This window comes from Puntigrus tetrazona, chromosome 20 (genome assembly GCF_018831695.1).
Source record: "Puntigrus tetrazona isolate hp1 chromosome 20, ASM1883169v1, whole genome shotgun sequence".
NCBI lineage: Eukaryota > Metazoa > Chordata > Actinopteri > Cypriniformes > Cyprinidae > Puntigrus > Puntigrus tetrazona.
In genome coordinates this window covers 11,195,138-11,204,050 of record NC_056718.1, presented here as the reverse complement: position 1 = coordinate 11,204,050, position 8,913 = coordinate 11,195,138, and the positions used below count along the sequence as shown (strand labels likewise).

The 8,913-nt window shown below is 43.1% G+C and overlaps 1 pseudogene; it reads right to left on the bottom strand.

The window, feature by feature from the left end:
• Positions 1–5,790: 5,790 nt before the first annotated feature.
• LOC122325478 lies at positions 5,791–6,748 on the bottom strand (annotated as a pseudogene).
• Positions 6,749–8,913: the final 2,165 nt, after the last annotated feature.

The window sequence follows — 8,913 nt, the reverse complement described above, 5'->3', positions numbered from 1 at the left end:
ATATGATCAAGACAGATGAACTCTTTTCAACCAACCGTGAAAACAGTAAAAAATATCTGCAGTTTTCTGATTGTACTGTAATTTTATTTCATGCAAATATTCATCAGGTACTGCATTTTTATTTAAGAAAATGTAACATAACGTTAGATATTTCGCGTTCAGTGACGCTTGGGCGAAGTCGTTCAGTTCAAAAGAAAGTCGACCCAGTATGGGACGAGTGCGCGAGCGGGAGGGAGACACTGTCCTAGCTGTGGGACGCCAGGACTTTAGTCGACCTCCTCTCTGTATGTCAGACGCCAAGATCAAAAGAATCGTTTCACTTGCAGGAACATGCGCATCCAGCGTGAGTTTTATATTTAATGTCAGAACGAAAAAATGCGGTGAGTTTTGAGTCTAGTCTCTCTTCAGAGAGATGCAACCACATGGTGGCGTATCGGTCCGTCGGTGGGACAGCCTGCATCCATCTCTTTCCTGTCATTACAGTTCAAACCTATTAAGTAAGAGAGAGAGAGAATCGGAGAGAGCGAATTAATGCCCCCTGGGAGTAATAAAAATGAAATTGAAGTACAAACCACATCAAAACAAATGGATTTAACTTTATTAGCACCATAACGACGTATAAAGAAAGGGTACAATAACAGCAAAGATTTGAGGTTTGACATTTTAACACGCATACGTTGTTTAACAAACGAAAAAACGACTAGCCTACTGGTATTTGTTTTAGCGCATTCTGATGTTACTGTTATAACGCCGTGAACCGATTTCACCGAAAGTTCAGTTAAAGGCACGTTTGGTGTTATTTTTCATTCTCAGAAACATAAAAAACATGTACATGCAACACTTCCGAAGAACGGATATGCTTTTATTCATTAGATCATAAAATAAAAAAAGGAAGCACGAGAAAGGCTCTCTGTGTTATCTGTGCTGATTCGAGCTTTGAACGGTCAGATGTCGTTTGCCGCGACGCGCTGTTTTTCACACACGCGCTGTCCAGAGTGCTGAAGCTCGCCGTTTTTTTTTTCTTTTATCGGCTATATGTTCGCGGGCGTGGGGCCGGGCTGAAGCGCTGCATGCTCTGCGAGGAGGAAGACTTCATGATGAAAGCTGCTGCTTAACCTTGAACGCGCGCGCTGAGTCAGCAGAGGCGCTCAGCACGCGCGCGTGTACGACGCTAGAGCAAACGTTCAGGACGCGCTTTTTCGGTCGGGCTTCGGTCGCCTAGAAACCTGAAATGTCAAGGCGGAAGTGAAACAATAATGTTGCATTTTGTTAAAAAAAATGTCAGGCTGAATGACTGGGTGCTGAAAATAGCCCTGGTATTTTCTGTCATTATGGGTCGATAAAAGTAAACCTCATCTTTTTCCGCCCAAAAGTGAGGTTAGAGTTCCAGATCCCCAACGCTGTTTAGTTTCAAAGTAAAACTACGAGCTGAAGAGTGATATCTGCTGGTCTTTAGGTCAATTTGCATGCAACTTTCTTTGTCACAGCGTATTATAAAGGCAGTCATCACATTCCGTAAGGTTTCGCCTATAGGTGCCGCTATAACCGAAAATGCAAGCTGAGTCAGCCCGGTCTCATTAAAATACGTATAAATAGTAAGCCAAATAAAAAGGAAAACTGTGGTATTGATATGCAAAAAATGACTTTGGCGTATATATGGCACGCACTTGTTTGACGTGCATATAGTAAGCAGTTTGCGCGTGCGTATGATAAGAAATTGGTTGGCGTGCATATGATACGCAGTTCATCCTACCCATGGATAAGCATATGCGCGCCATTTTCATTGAGTTTTCGTTTTTTATTTGGCATGCTATTTATGCCACGTGTATGTATACATAAAACTACGAAACACAGTTAACATAAAATTTGAATAAAATTTGATAAAACACCTAAAATTACTGCCAGCAACCAATAAAAAATCACCAGCCGGTTATTGAATTGCAAACATCTTTACCGTTTAAAATGGCCCCGCTATTCCATTCCGCATAGGGCCTCATATTTAATAAAAACAACTATTACAACTAATCACTATAAGTGTCAAACACATGTTCTTCAAATCTATGTGCTTTTAAGTATTCAGACCGAATTGAAGCTCATATTATGGTCCTGCTCTTGGTTTGTCAAATCTTTACACTTTTAAGTCACTAAAAATAAGGCACAATGTTCATAAAGCAATATCTGTGTTGATTTTTCACACGTTATGTCGGTATTTTGAATCATTACGCAATGTTTTGATCGTTCGTTCAGGATTAGTGTTATGACCTCAAAGGGGGTCTTGTTAAAAACTAAAAAAAAATTTTTCCAATCCCAAAAGCGGAGGCCTGCAGTTCAAGAGCTTTGGCTCCTCTTGTGCTTGTCCTCCCAGAAATAATTTCTTAAATGATGTTCAAAGTACTCAATATTCTTGTTCAGAGAGACACAATACAGGACAGGCATTGATACATTTCTGCATTCATTCTGATTTACAGCCCTCAAGTATGCTTCCCAGCCCTCTATATAATCAACAAAGAACACTGGTCAAGAAAGAGAAAGCAAGACATTTTATCTGTTTATTCTCCAAATAATTACATAAGTCATTATGAACTCATATCTGGAACAGACAGTGACCAGGACTTAAACCTTAAAATAAAAATGCCACGGTATCTATCTATCTATCTATCTATCTATCTATCTATCTATCTATCTATCTATCTATCTATCTATCTGTCTGTCTGTCTGTCTGTCTGTCTGTCTGTCTATCTATCTATCCATCTATCTATCAGACTTTAATATGTTTTCACTCCTTTAGCAAGGTCACTTATACCAGACCCTGATTCCTCTTATTTCCACCCGAATGAGTCGGCCAAAGTAATGAATAATATTCTGTCCTCTAACATTGTGTGACGGATATAATATAATCATATATTATCTTATTCAAAGCTGACCTCTTTTTTTTTTTTTTTTACAACGGCTATACATTCTAATCCAGCAAAGCCACTAAGCACACTTGATAATATAGTGGGCACGCTCAGGAGCGCAACAATGGGACGCCTTAAAGAGGAGCTGACACGTCTCAGAAAGGGCCCATTCTAGAGAGCCCGACAAAAGCGCTCGGGACATATTGTGTGATGACCGAGTTCCCACTAAATTAAGTCACCATGGACAGCACTGATGGGACACGTGTCTAGAATTCCCAGTTCCGTCATCTTCGAAACAATCGGTTTTGGACGGAAAGCCCGAGCTATGTCCTCGAGCTGAAGAGTTCGCGTTAACGGCGTTTTTTCAGCGTTTCGCTGCGCGGTTTAAACTATTTTAAAAAAGCGGTTTCCGCGACTGAAGACAAAACAGGTTTCGGAGGCATTCATTGCCCGAGTGCCCCACTTCTCTCAAGGCGAAAGCAGCTGCAAGCGCTTAAAAGAGGCTTCCATTAATTGCTCTTTGTCATGCGTAATTGCCCATTTTGCGACAGTGCGTAATCTTTTAAAAGCCGAGCTGTACTTTTTTGTTTCCATTTAATATTTGGTTGTAAGCATCGGATTCTCTAATATATCTGGTATTCAACCGCGTCCGAGCGATATTACATGCCATAACACCAAAAATAACGCTTGCATTACCGTGCCATCTTGAGCTCGCGAAGCTTAATGCAATTTTTTTTTTCCACAGAGTAGCCTGCAGAACAAAGCAGGCTATGACTGCCTACCTAAACAAACAAACAGTTTCACGCACAAACAAGATTTATAGCAGGTTTGTTTATTTTCAGCACAGCTTTTCAGGCTTCAAACTCGACACCTAAATCTGATATTAATAAAGCGACGACTGCACGGGGTCAGCCGTGTCACGTCTGAAAAACGGGAGTCAGTTTGAAACGGCTGAAAACTCTTTTGTCGGGAGGGTCTTTCTCTCTCACACCTGCGAGGGGTGAAGCCTAATTCGATTAATAAGAAATTCAATATATATTCATTAGGTGCCTTCCCTCGATAATATATGATCGCGAAGCGAGACGTGAAAGGAGGCCATTTATTCCCCTCTGAAAGGACCTGCGTGGGACCAAAATTTCACCTGCTTCCCCTCTCAATTAGGAATGTATCCCAAACTCTGACGGAACACGAGTTAAATTAAGCGTTCGCTAATTTCCTATCACCCCTCCTACGTAATCCCTCAATTTTCAGCGTGCCCCTCAATTTGGCCCAAGTTGAAAGGTTCAAATAGTGCCTAATGAAACAGTGACTAAATCGTTTTCTCGCGCGCGGAGGAACCCTGTAGACGTCTCGTGAAAGGCCTTGAGCTCGCCGCCGTCGGGGGTCCGCCGGCTAAATGCGAGTTCCTGGCAGGACAATCTAACCTGTCAAAGCCTTTGGCCAGCTCTGCGTAGCTTTTTTTTCTTCCTCGCTCGCATTGAAGGAATTGCTACATAAGCAACCAACGTGGGACAAAACTGCAATTAAACTCCTTTCGGATTAACTTAACAGGGGGACAACCGTCTCTTGAAAAGCGCACGCAGAATAGGGTCGACGTATAATTGACTATCACCTGGCTCGTGAGATACAAATTCTCTCTTATAGGCCTTCTGTGGCCTGTGCGCCAGCAGGGGATGTGCTGGACGAGCGCTGTAGAGTGAAATACATATCGTGTCGTGTTTAAATGATAGCCCCTAAATACCAAGGGAGTCGAAATTAAAATCTATGACACCCATAGATACAAACACCCAGAAATTTAAGTCTCTGAAGAAACAAAATCAAAAAGGTATCCATTAAATTAAACGCACATTCAAAAGCAAAAACTGGCTGACTTTAAATATAATCATTTACACTGCAGGAGGCTTGTAAGGAAGGAGTTTCTCTTGTTCTTTTGAAAAGTATTTAAGGGGTCAGTAGGCTGGAAAGTGTTTTCTTACTAAAACAAATGCGTTTGGCTTCTTGCTAATAGACGTTTAAAACTATTTGTCAGGTGTTTATACTATGATGCAAAAAACTCAGGTTTGTATCCAAAGTTCTATTCAAAAATAATGTGTATTTTACATATGTATTTTAATTGTCAATTAAACATTAATATATTAAACGCCACTTATCCTCTATCTATCTATCTATCTATCTATCTATCTATCTATCTATCTATCTATCTATCTATCTATCTATCTATCTATCTATCTATCTTATCTATCTATCTATCTATCATCTAATTTCATTATGTGGCCACATGAAGGTTTATGTTTTGTTTTCATTTGCGAAATATTTCAACAGGTGTCACAGTGCATGAAAAAGAATGCAGTGTATACAATTTCAGAACTCACGAGTGTAGTTACAGAAGTCATTTTATTTAAATAAATACAAATATACACGTTTTCTTTAATATGCACATAAAATTCAGGTGAAAAAAATCACAGTTTCTCAGTAGTCTAGACAGGTCGGATTAACAGTCTGCGTATTTACAGTATCACACAGGAGCCTTTTATCTTCTCTATATATCCAACATTTATTCTTCAAAGAGCAAGGAAGACATCGTGGATCATCCGTGGTCGTTTCAAAACGTTTTCACCCTCAACTGCAAAAACACATTTTACTTGCATCACTGAATTATCATTTCACAGTTTGTAGTATACGGATAAGACAGATAACACTCAAGTGTCGGGGTAAACAATAATACTTTAAGAGGAACGAGGAGGAATTGGTATAGTAGCTAAACTTCCATACCCTTCTGGTTATGGAAATATGGAAGACAGCGTCCCGTTAAGTCAATCGTTTTAACGGATCCGGTACGTTTATATGTGCCATGCAGGGTACCAAACGTAAGTCTGTGGTGTTCGAGACGCCCCTAACAGGGTGATGTCTCCTTCTCCTCTGTTGCTGACACAGGTGACAGAGATTCTTCGTCCCCTCCGAGCGCGGGTAGTGTGAGTGACCGCCCGAGCATTTGCACCCGCGTGCGCGCTGCGTTGCGCGCCTTTTGCCTTCTTTCTTGTGTTTAACGCGGCGGTTCTGAAACCATATTTTCACCTGTTTTCTCCGAGAGGTTTAAATACGTGGCTATTTCTGATCCTGCGCAAGCGGAGAGGTACATGTTAGACGAGAACTCGCGCTCCAACTCGAGCAGCTGGGTGCTGGTGAAGGTGAGTAGCGCATCCGCTTGCCGTTCTGTATGTGGCCGTTGTCGGACGCACCTGTGGGAGAAAAAGCAAGCGACTCTAAAAACCACGTCAGCGCCTACCTACGTTGCTAATTAATTCAACGAACGCCGTTAATGTATCTGTGTATTCGAGCGGAAGATGTCAACGTGGTTATACAAATATAAGGCAAACTGCGTCAAGACTGACTTCGAAATCTGTAAATTGTGAAATAGCCAAGCGTCTCGTCATATGAGTAACAGGTGCGCAGCTTGCGCGCGCACTCACTCACCTAGAGACAAACAGTGGTACCTCCGAGGGTCAGTGACGCTGTAGCTTGTGGGCGGGGTGTCCGTGTCCCGGTGATAGCTAACGCGGAGCTCTGCTGATGTGCTACCCTCTGACAGAAAGCCGCGTCACCGGCGGAGAAGCCCCGTCCCTTCAGCAGCGGGATCCCGGCGCGGGAGAGTGGATATGCGAGGTTACGCGCACAGCGGACAGACGCAGAAAGTGCCGGTCTTCCGACGGGCAAACGGGCGCAGTGACGCTCATCACCCGGAGAGTGCATGCCAATGGGGATGAGAAAGTCCTGCCCCGCGCGTGCTCGCTGAGAACCGGGCGAGCGGGATCCTTGATAATCAAAGAGTCTACGTAGAAAGACCTCGACATGATCGCTCCTGTCTGTGTGACGCTGATGGTGTCAGTGATACCGCACTGATGGCGTTGCTCCAAGGACGCGCGCAGTACACAGTGCCTTAACACTGTTCTAAAGCCCTCGGGAGCTGGCTTATGTTTGATAGTTCAACAAAAGGGACCCCGGAGAGGGCCGGCCCTAACGTCACCCACGTGCGCTCACGGCCTAGGGGCTTTAGTACCTCTGGTGTCCCGAAACACGTGATGCCCATGAGAGCCTCCAATCAAATCTTTGCCCATACACTCTTCGTTAGCTCGCGGGTACGCGCTCTCGACAGGAAAAGTGGCACAACAGCTCTGGCAAGTGGCGCCTACCGAGATATCAACAATTATCCCTTTATAACCCTGCTCTAATGCAGCGCATATTATTTAGATTTCCAAATGATGTTAAAGAAAGAGGCCTATATATTTCTCACATAAACTGAGCTTGTCTGTGTCGACATGAAAGTAATTTTTCTCCGTTTTAGATGGCTAATTACACTCAGTATACAAATAATTGGAGATTATTGGCCAAAAGACATAGGAGAAGTTAACTGTTACTACTCATTTGTAGTTTTTTCTTATGTTTACATATTAGGAGTTCACCCAAATTTAAATTTATTAGGGCATCCACATATTTGTATGTTTATAACTAACAATATGCTACATGAACATTTTATTTTATCTCAACTATTTTTCAAGTTGAGATATTATATACTGATAAAAAAAGGAAAACTGTATAAAGAGTGGTGAATTATAATGAATGCAACGTCGCGTAGGCTCAGGATATGACTGTTAAACAAACTTCCAGCCAGATATTTATTATAACTCAATCTAAAACCCTCTGAATAAAATAACAGTTTGTGTGCAAACCAAACGCTGCTGTAATCTTGGTTCGCGTCGGTTTGGAAAGATCTCTTGCCTGCAATTAAAGATTTATGATTCTCAGTGGAGTCTGGGCAATTTGCAATTCGATAGCGATTAGATTCAATTAGGAAAAGCGTTTATTGTGAGGTTTTGGAGTGTATAAACAGCCAAATATTTCAGAAATGCGCCAATCCTCATCTTGTGACAATAATTAGCGGGTTTGATCTTCTCGCCGGGTCAGCAACTCGGTCAAGCTTCCACTTTCATCTCGCTGGCGAACGCTTCATCGCGCAGACACCGCGCGCAGGAGGCCAGTGGCGCTGAGTGGAATGACGTAAGCAGCCCCGGAACGGCGGGTCTGGCATTATTCTGCGTCCCCTCGCCTTGTTGGGAGAGACTTAACTTCGCCAAATCTTGTCTGGAGGCTTGCGAAAGTAAGGCTGCCAGTCTGTGGTGAGCCCGTGAATGCAGGCTGCAAATTATCTCAGCTCGCACTCAATTACGGGTCTGACACCTGAGCTTTCGTCAACACGTAAAACACGGTAACCAGCCTCGTTCGGAGCGGCTTTGCGGATGTTATGATGGAACAAAGTTCAATGATGATTGAGGCCAAAGTTCAAGCGCCGTAATGACGATTTCATCAGCTGGTATCGCCAAGTGAGGGACGCTGCCGCGCCGGTTTTATAGGTGCTTCTAATTGCTGGAAATCAGCGGCGAGTCCTGTCTTAAACGAGGTAGAAATGTGACTTTAAAACTGGCTGGAATCTGTGGGAGGCGAAAAAACAGCCACATCTGTCATTCCCACAATTGTTGTAGAATGGAGGAACAGTATGCATGAGACACGAGAGAGAGAGGGCAGAGAGGGAGAGAGAGGAGGAGAGAGACAGAGATGAACACATCATGCGGAATGATTTGCCGCGCGCGCCCTCTATACTGTCCAGTTCCCACATTATTTTTCCTCCATACCCTCAGCGATGTAATTCTCATTGTCTATTGGCAATCCTACAAATGAGAGCCTTTATGAGTCTGTAATAGTCACTGCCACGACTAGCTGGGCCACGCGGAAGGATTTAAGACTTGCCGCCGGGCACTGTGCACGGAGCATTTCCAGCCATTGCTTTCATAATTCAAGGAAAATTAGCCCATTTGTGAAAAAACTTTGATTCCTCATTCTGCTCCGGGGTGGATAGGAATACATTCTTTGTTCGCTTGTTAAGACGGAGAGTCTAACAACGCCATAGGCCCATCTTATAGCGCTGTGGTGGATTAACTGAGATAATAAAGATAAAATGTTG